General features: G+C 41.9%; 1 long non-coding RNA gene across 1 annotated transcript; it reads left to right on the top strand.

The window, feature by feature from the left end:
- Positions 1-660: 660 nt before the first annotated feature.
- On the top strand, positions 661-9,393 carry LOC132317354 (uncharacterized). Its single transcript, XR_009484062.1, has 3 exons — positions 661-754; positions 6,946-7,081; positions 9,273-9,393. It is a non-coding gene; the product is annotated as an uncharacterized LOC132317354 (long non-coding RNA).
- The last annotated feature ends 674 nt before the right edge of the window (positions 9,394-10,067 follow it).

Below are 10,067 nucleotides of genomic sequence, written 5' to 3'. Positions count from 1 at the left end.
TCAATTCAATTTTTTTTTAATTCAATACATATTTAGCTTCTGGGCCGTAGTAAAGAGAAGGTACCCATGAGATGTTTATTGGAAAGGAGTGGATCCCTTCCAAGAGGCTGTTTAGGTTTTGGTTAAAAATGAGTAAAACAATGTTGACTTTTTTTTCCCTTAATCTTAAAAAAAAAAAAGCAAATTATTTTAAAATCCAAAAATGTTTTCTTGTATTTTTCTTTAGCCCAAAATATTGCAGGAAACATGCCTTGGGAAAAAAAGCAAACTGTTTTTATATTTCCTGTGGTAAACAAAAAATTGTTTTCTTTATGATATGCTGCTGCAAACCCTTAGTGAGAGAGGAAGTGTTCACTTCTCTCCCATCATTGATACAGTTGATCCTGACGTCCCATTAAAATGGCCTGTGCCCTTCAGTAGCTAAACCAAAAGTGGGACACCTGAAATTGTTGTCATCTGATGCATCTGTCAGGTAGCCCAGACTGTAAGTACAGCAGCAATTCACAGGGACAGAAGTGACTTAAAATTTATTCTGTGCAAGGAGACAGAATTACAGCTTTCAAAATCACCTTACTTTTGAATTGTTGATTTCTTACTTTCTCATTTAATTGCAAGTTAGGTTTTGGACAAGGTTAAGATGCTTTATTGTATTCCAGATCTTTGACTGTCCACGGCTAAAGTTTTCTGAAATTCCTCAGAGACTCACTAACCTGCTGCTGCCACCAGACCCTATAGTGATAAACCATATCATCAGGTAAGCTGGTCAGTCAGCTCAGCACTGTCATGGGCAAAACACTTACTATATAAAATACAGAAATGGACTAGAATCCAGTTTTTATAACTTCCAGGTGAGTACCTTGGACTTTGTTGTGTGTTCATTCTCTGTATCATTCTGGTCTAAATAATTCTGAATTATTTACAATAGAATGGCACCAATTCTCTAGGAGTATGCAAAATTTCTTCTTACCATTTTTATCCCTACTAGAATACCATTGAGAGAGTTGGTCAGGTTTCTTTCCTAAGGGGAGAGGAACGAGAGGTTGAATCCACTTAGAGGGGGAAAAAAAAGGAATTGAAGTAAGGTATTGTACATCATGGGCAATCATTCTAGTCACTGAGTTACTCTGTAAAACGTACAACAGTATTACAGTTTCAAATACAGTGGCCAGTCCATGCATGCTTTGTTGGGATTGTGCCAGCTGTTTGGGAGTTAGTCTTACTCTAAGAATGCCAACTTGTCAGAGATCTGACGAGATTTACAATAAAGAATGCCTAGATTCAGAGAAGGCCATTGTGACCAATGAGCTTCTGGCATCCTTGTCAAAACGGATGTATTTCTGGCATAGTAGATGAAATACAATTTTCAGCTACCTAGGGCACTTCCAGCACATTCCATATTTAAGTGACAACTGCGGGGGGGGGGAGGTGAAGAGACTTCTGGGGATTGCAACCTTGCTGTTAAGATATTTCAGCCTTTCCCAAGTTTCTTTGTGGTCTTGGTCAAAACTCTGATTCTGGATATTTAAATATTATTGTTAATGGAGCATAGTGATTTGATTTCCTACAGAATATCGACAACAGATATTCTGAATATGCTTAAAATTGGTTTCTTTATTTTAAATTTGTAAGGCTATCAAAATAAAATTTGCTTTTCAATTCATTTGAATATATAAAACAGAGTAATCAAAAAGCAGCTGGACTACCATGCAGATTGATAGCTGTGTATGTACTGTCATTGAAGACAGCTTGGTGACCTGTTTGATGGACCAAAAGAAGCTGAGGTCCTCAGAGATATATAGTCATTGTCTTGGAAAAAAATGACACGGAACTGATGGTTATGTTTCCGGGGCAGAGAGATGGCAAAGAGGTTCTGGAGGCAGTATGTTTTCTGTTAGATACAAGCTAAAGAGCAGGATGTTGTGTATAGCAGCATTCTCTGAGACACTGTGTGCACCACACAGCACCTGACAGCATTACACTGCACTGACATAATGCTGTGGAAAGGGGAAGTATTAACTTCCTGAGAATAGGGAATACTTTTGCAATAGAGTCTTTACAGTCTCAAGCTAAGCTAAAATAAATCTGGAAGTCTGGCACCGAATTTAAAGCAAGTAAGTGGTTTTTAGAGTCATAAAATCACAGAATAACGTACAGTAGAAGGGACCGCTGGTGGTCATCTAGAGTTCCCTCTCCCAACTCAAAGCAGGTTCAAATTATATCGGATGCTTAGGGGCCTAGTCCAGTTGAGCTTTAGACAGACTCTCACAGACCCTGTGCCCTGCATTCAGTTTTTAAGAGTGAGTGTAGTCAACCACTGAAACCATTTGCCACCTGCTTGCTGTGGTTTAACCCCAGCCGGCAGCTAAGGGCCACACAGCCACTCGCTCACTCCGCCCGGCGGGATGGGGGAGAGAATCGGAATCGCAAAAGTGAGAAGACTTGTGGGTTGAGATAAGAACAGTTTAATAATGGAAATAAAAAATAAAAACAATAACAATAATGATAATAATAGTAATAATAAATTGTAATGAAAAGGAGAAAACCAGAGAGAAATAAAACCCAAGAAAGACAAGTGATGCAAATGAAAACAATTGGTCACCACCAACCGACTGCTGTCCAACCAGTCCCGAGCAGCACCCCCCTGCCCCCCAGTTTATTGCTGAATATGACGTCATGTGGTCTGGAATATCCCTTTGGTCAGTGGCACCCCCAGCCTGCTCGCTGGCAGAGCGGTATGAGGAGCAGAAAAGGCCTTGACTCTGAGTAAGGTCTGCTCAGCAATGACGAAAACATCCCTGCTTTATCAACACTGTTTCCAGCACAAATCCAAAACACAGCCCCATGCTAGATACTATGAAGAACACTAACTCTAACTCTATCCCAGCCAAAACCCGCATGCTGCTATGGGGAATTTTTTGTCACTAGTGATTTTAAATATATGTGCTCTTAATTCAGATAAATCCTGTCTTTTACAAGAAGGTCAACTAGATCACAATTATTCATTCTAGTTTTAGAGTATGTGCACAGAGACTAAAAAGTGAAGTATTCTAAACTCATTCTAGAAGCAATAGTATTTTAGAACAACTCTTCAGACACCAACCACCCCCCCTTTTTGAAAAAGAAAACAAAAAATGCAATGGGGTTGAAGTGGAAATGAAATAGAGATGAACAGAAAGCCTTTAGTCTTGGTAAGTATTTTAAATATTAAGTAGAATCAGAGAGAATGCAGAATGCAATTAAAAAACATAGAGTGTATAATAGTTTCTGATTGCTGCGATACCAAATGCATGAAATTTCAAACTGGTAGGGGTCAAATCGTCTTAGCTGAGCTCAAGCTGGAGCTGGAGCTTTTCTTGAGTTGCACTCCTTATTGCAGCTGACACACCTGCAATCAGAGGTATAAAGAGAAACATCTGTGGGATTTCCCGTTTCTGCAAACAAGCAAGCCATCTCCCACTCTGTTAACATTACGCAAGTAGGCTACAAAGCATAGCTCTCCAATAGTCTGTTGCAAGTAGGTTAGCTTTTGATTTCCCCCTTTTGACTACCATCGTGATTTAAAAAAAAAAAAAAGGTTCCTTATACTGAGTCAATTGCCCATGTTGCAGCGAGCGTCTGTTGCCTCTCATCCTGTTGTTGTGCACCTCCAAGAGGAGCTGGCTCTGTCTTTTCTTCACCATCCCATACGGCGGTTGCACTCACTGATAGGATCTCCCTTTCCCCTCCTCTTCTCAAGGCTGGACAAACCCAGCTCTTGCAGTGTGCTGCAGCCCCCAGGCATCCTGGTGGCTCTCTGCGGGCCTCACCCCAGAATATCACATCTTTCTGGTCCTGTGCCCAGAAGTCCGGATGCAGTTTCACGAGCGTGGCATAGCAAGGAACAGCCTCTTCCCTTGACCTGATGGCAGCACTTAGGCTAATACAGCCCATTTTGCAGTTGGCCTTTGTCACGGCTGGCTTACCTCACAGCCTCATTCGCCGCTTGCTGTCCACCAGGACCCCCAGGTCCACTCCTGCAAAACTGCTTTCTACCCAGCTGATGCCCACCTGTACCACTGCATGGCATCATTCTACCCCAGGAGCAGAACTTCCTATGTGCCTTTGTTGAACTTTACAGCGCTGAACTGCCGTCCTGTTTCTGCAGCCTGTCGAGGTCCCTCTGAACAGCCACGCTGCCCTGACTCTGACGTAGGCTCAGGGATCTGGGAGGCCCGAGGACAGGACTTACCAGGAGAAAGGGAGGCAAAGACAACACTGAGCGTCTCGGCCTTTTCCGTGGCTTTTGACAAGAGCGGCAGAACCAGCCCAGACCCGGGTTTTCCTCAGTCTTCCTTCTGCTCCTGATCCACTTGCAGAAGGCCACAGCATCACAGAATCTCAGAACGATTGAGGTTGGAAGAGACCTCTGGAGATCATCTGATCCAATGCCCTCCCCAGCTTTAGCAGAGCCACCTGTAGCCGGCTGGCCAGGACCGTGTCTGGATGGCTTTTGAGTATCTCCAACGTGGGAGACTCCACAACCTCTCTGAGAAACCTGTGCCAGTGCCTGGTCACCCTTACAGTAAAAAAGTGTTTCCTGGTGTTCAGACGGAGCCTCCTGTGTTTCAGTTCGCACCCATTGCCTCTTGTCCTCACTGGGTACCACTGAAAAGATCCTGGCTTCATCATCTTTAAACCTTCCCTTCAGGTACTGATAAGTTCCCTCCCTCTCTCCCCCAAGCCTTCTGGTCTCTAGGCTGAACAGTGCCAGATCTCTCAGCTTTCCTCATGTGCGAGGTGTCTAATGCCTTAATCATCTTCATGGACCTTCGCAGAACTCTCTCCAGTAGCTCCATATCTCTCTTGTACCGGGAAGACCAGCACTGAACACAGAACTCCAGGTGTGGCCTCACCCGTGCTGAGTATAGAGAAGGATCACCTCCTTCCACCTGCTTGCAACACTCCTAATGCAAATCCATCCATGGAAATTCTTCTGCTCCCCCAGGTCTACAAGCTCAGTTAGATCCTGAGCCAATTTTTTTGCTACCTACAGCAGATGTACACAACGTAGACATTTCAAAAACGGCGTTGAGAAGCCAGCATTTTTATATTACCAGGGACAATGACTGAAGTCTAATTTACCAACTACTGGGCTGAAAAACTGTTTTCTTGCTAAGAAACTTTAGTCTAAAGATAAAGTAAATGTTAAGGCTAAGCCCCAACAAATTAAATATAAATTTAGGATAGGACAAGCCAAAGAATAATACTGATATTTAGCTTGTTAAAGATTACAGAGAAAATAGTAAGATTGGTTGAAATATATTGGAAGTAGGAAGCTTACTATTGAAACTGAGAAATTAATAAGGTTTAAAAAAGCTGTTCTTGGAAGACAATCAGCTGCTTAAAGTCAGATGAGAATCAAAATTCATTCTTTTAATCAATGTTAACTTTAGAGATTAGGGAAGGTCCCATACCTGTGCAGCATGGGTTTTAGAGGGCAGGTAGAAAGAGTCTATCTGAAAAAGTTTATCACACCAAGGTATCAAATAGAAATAAATTTAACACACACTAAATGACGAGATGTAAATGGTTTTTCATGCAGGATTCTCATGAAATTGCTTAACTACCAACTACTGTCCCTTTGTACTGGGCACTGGTGAGGCCGTACCTCGAATGCTGTGTTCAGTTTTGGGCCCCTCACTCCAAGGAGGACATTGAGGTGCTGGAGCGTGTCCAGAGAAGGGCGACGGAGCTGGTGAGGGGTCTGGAGCACAAGTCTGATGAGGAGCAGCTGAGGGAGCTGGGGTTGTTCAGTCTGGAGAAGAGGAGGCTGAGGGGAGACCTCATCGCTCTCTACAACTGCCTGAAAGGGGGTTGTGGTGAGGTGGGTGTTGGTCTCTTCTCCCAAGCGACAAGTGATAGGACAAGAGGAAATGGCCTTGAGTTGCGCCAGGGGAGGTTTAGGCTGAATATTAGGAAAAATTTCTTTACTGAAAGAGTGATCAAGCATTGGAACAGGCTGCCCAGGGAGGTGGTAGAGTCCTCATCCCTGGAGGTATTTAAAAGACATGTAGATGTGGTATTTAGGGACATGGTTTAGTGGTGGATTTGGCAGTGTTAGGTTTATGGTTGGACTCGATGATCTTAAGGGTCTTTTCCAACCTAAATGATTCTATGATTCTATACAATGTGTTTACCTGTTACTGAAATCTCTGTCAGTACCAGAGGGGTAGTAAATAGTTAATGTGATGCCAAAAACATACCAGGATAATCCTGGATATTGGAAGCCAATTGGTACTAACTGTAGCAAAGAATGGAGTTAATAGACGTGATATATTGGGGAAGAGGCAATATAGCTTCTGTAACAGGAAGGCATGACTGGTTATATTCTTTGAAGAATTAACTGGGCAACTTTACAAACAAAGTGGCGGTCCCCAAATTCACTGCTACCTCTTAAGAAGTAGCTGGGAATCATTACAATGCTGCAGAGCTGCCAAAATAATTACAGTGCTACGAATTACTAGAGAAGGAACTGAGAACCAAATAAAATGTCGTTATGTGCTCACATCCAGAATGGTAGTGTACAGTTCTGCTTAACCCTACCTCAAAAAAAACGCAGTCGAGCAGAGACCGTACCAGTATGGTATTTACCACTGGGGTTTGCTTTGGAGGCCAGAGTTATAACAGGTCAGGAAGATGTTAAATAATTTAATGAAGACTATGTCCATTAGTAGCTATTAAAGTTGATGGTCTGGACAAAACCTCCAGCTCAAAAGTCTCTGAATTCTGCCTGATGAAAGATGAGAGGATATACTAGGATATACAAATATATAAAGATACCCTGTTCTTAAAGCCTTCTCACAGCATCTGCAACAGGCTTTATCAAAGAGTGTATTCTGGGCTGGCTGGATATTTATTCTGATTCATTATGGCAGTTCTCATGATCTTCTGTTACACTCTCCATAGTGTTGACCCCAACGATCAGAAGAAGACGGCTTGTTATGACATAGATGTAGAAGTTGAAGACCCATTAAAGGGACAGATGAGTAGTTTTCTTCTCTCGACAGCTAACCAACAGGAGATTACAGCATTGGACAACAAGGTACTAGCCCAGGAATAAAGTATCACATGGCATATATACTCATTGTGTACCTTCATGTGGGTTTGGTTTGGCATGTCAAAGACAGTAATGTTGTGAGACAAGGACTTCTCAGTTGGATGTGCTTTCAAGGGATGAATCAGCCACATGCAATGGGAATACAGAGGGGTGAGTGGCATTCCTGCTTAGGCTTTGATCCGGGGCCTGACACAGTTGTCGAGGTGATAGAAGCAGAGTTTCACAGGTAGTACAGTGAGTCCCCTGGCATTCAAGAATCATCTGAACTGTTTGACTATAACCTTTTATTGAGAGGTCGTGGTATCTTGCTAAATTGCTGTAAGGCAAAGCTAAGAGAATCTCATACTCCACATGTGTTTTGTGCGTGCATGGTTGCAGAACAGCTCTCTGCAGTTGGTACAAATATGGAAAATGCATGGCAGAAAAATCACTTGGAGCAGTTTGGCAGACTTTTTCACTGTTACTGAAAGAGAATCACGTGCACTTCAAATAATAGTATCTGTCTTACAGCAGTGGTGAGCTCTGCAGGCTGTATTAGGGGTTCGTGTCATGGGGACTGTTAGCCAGCTTTTGGCATGTGTGTAAATGGCTGATGTGGCTTGGTAAGAGATAAACAAAAGTGGCTTCTCTGAGCAAGGGAAGAAGAAGAGGTGTGACATCATGGACCAGAGATTATGTGGCATACTATCAGGCCCAGTGTCTGTTTGTTTACCTCTAATACAAACCAATATGTTAAACTCTGGTCTTCATGTGATTTTAAAGGGGGTTTGGACACTAGCAATCCTATGGATTCTGGTAACTGCTGCAGCATCTTTTGTTTTATGTCTCTTGAGAAAGTTCCTTTTCAGCAGAGCAGCTGCTCAGCCAGTTGGTTCCCAGCCTATACAGGCTTGCATGCAGCATGCATAGGATTATACTGTTTCCAGTCCAGCTCACCTTTTCCCACGTCTGTATCACCTCTTTTTTGAGCATTTGCTACAGCAGAGGGCAAGCTGTGGTTAGTGAAGTTACTGAAGTCACTTCTGGGTAAACAGGCATTGACTGCTGCTTTGTTACCGTCTGTACCATTTATTGCTGTGCTGCCACAGAGTCCTCTAGTGGAAACTCGGTGCATGGCAACAGATTTCTCTCCAGCATGGCTACATCATTTTCCCAAATAAGGAATGATTTTTAGTTGACAGCAGCTCTCTTCTGTTAACATACCATATAGTTGTGCCTGCACTAGTGGCCTCGATGCATAGCCAGATCAGGGGAGGATTATTTTCTCCCATGTGCCTGGCCACATTAGCTAATTTGGCAAAATAGATGTATGCATGAAATTAAACAAGATAGGCTTACGATCTCAAACTAGAATTTTAGAGGAACAGGGTAGCAAAAGTTTGCTTTTCGCTGTGTGTATGTGCAAATGATTCATTAACTATTCTCCCATTGATCATACTTGATTTTGTTACCCAGGATGATTATAGGACCTTGACTTCCCTTTCTTCCCTGCTGGTTAATAATGCTCATTTCTTTCATAATATTTCTGAAAATATGATTCGTTTTCTATAAATCTTCCATACTCCTGATTTCTTATTGTTCACACTCCTCTTCTTTTTGCAGCCACTGTGACTTTAATAGGCTTTCTCGTAAGAAAAAGTCTATAAGTCATGGCTGTTATGTGAGTTCATCTAACATGGACTTGATCAGGCAATCACTAAAAATTTTAAGGATCACAGCAAGGTATTGAAGATAAGATGATGATTAACCAGGGGAATAACTGCTTTCTTGCATTGGGCACTGTTTAAAGACATATTTACATAGCACCTTTCCTGAAAAATCCCAGACTTGGCAGAAAGACTGATCATACACAGGAAATTGCTACACTGTACAGTGACATGACTTCACTCTTCAGTATTGTATATAGCATGCCATCCAGCAGTTCAATGCAGGAAGTGAAGAAGAATCCTGTACATACTTGTATTGCAGAAGTACAAGTGAAACCAAAATGTAATTGCAATATTGCGGTTAACTCCCTCTTCAAAGAGAAAAAGCCACGGGAAGCTGCACAAGTCTACAGCGTAGAATTGTCACCTTTGTACATTACAAGAAGCACAAAGATGCTGATGGGGCTGACCTCAGAGTCACTAGAGCATGGGAGGAATTAAGTAACATCTGCTTTGTTTTTTTCTGTCAGATTCATGAGACAATCGAATCCATAAATCAGTTAAAAATACAACGTGATTTCATGCTGAGTTTCTCCAAAGATCCCAAAGGATACATCCAAGACCTTCTCCGGTCCCAAAGTAGGGATCTTAAGGTGAGCTAGGGTTTGAAGAAGAATTAGTAGTGGAACCAGAATGTAAGATTTCTATCTAAATGTACTTAGAGTGTATTGCTAAAACGTCCAGGATGGAAAATTGGTGGAAGACAGACAATGAGTGGAATACTGCAATCCCAGCAGACAGTATGCAGGAGAGACAGTTTAGGCTGTATTCCACTTCCAGTGGAACAGTGGGGGTGGTAGGTGGATTTGTGGTCAGACAGTAAGATCGAAGTGCAGGGCTGTGGTGGTATACTCTGTAAAATTAAAGCTATATAAAACTCAGCAGGAGCATCCTGTAGTACAGTAACACAGTTTGGGTGTTTTGTTAGTTCATAATTTAATCTTATTGAAGAAATAGGCAGATTAAATACCAGCTGCCTTTGACCTTAGCTTTGAGATACCCAAGAAATGGTATGTAAAGAAGTTCAGTTGTTTGCCAGCAAAAATGAATAATTTGTTCCTCATGAAGTTTCACATTTTGTGTCTTTAACTCAGATGCCTCAAAACCAGTTGTATTAATGAATTCATGGAATTACTTTAATAAAATCATTGTGTCTTTCAAATATGAATGTCTAGTTTATAGTCAATAGTCTTCCAAAAAATCTACTGTTAAGATTATGATTATTATTATTTATATTGTATTCAAAAGGGGGCAGGCATCTGAAA

This window comes from Gavia stellata, chromosome 7 (genome assembly GCF_030936135.1).
Source record: "Gavia stellata isolate bGavSte3 chromosome 7, bGavSte3.hap2, whole genome shotgun sequence".
Classification (NCBI taxonomy): domain Eukaryota; kingdom Metazoa; phylum Chordata; class Aves; order Gaviiformes; family Gaviidae; genus Gavia; species Gavia stellata.
The sequence above is the reverse complement of the archived record's forward strand: the minus strand, read 5'-3'. Positions and strand labels throughout refer to the sequence as shown.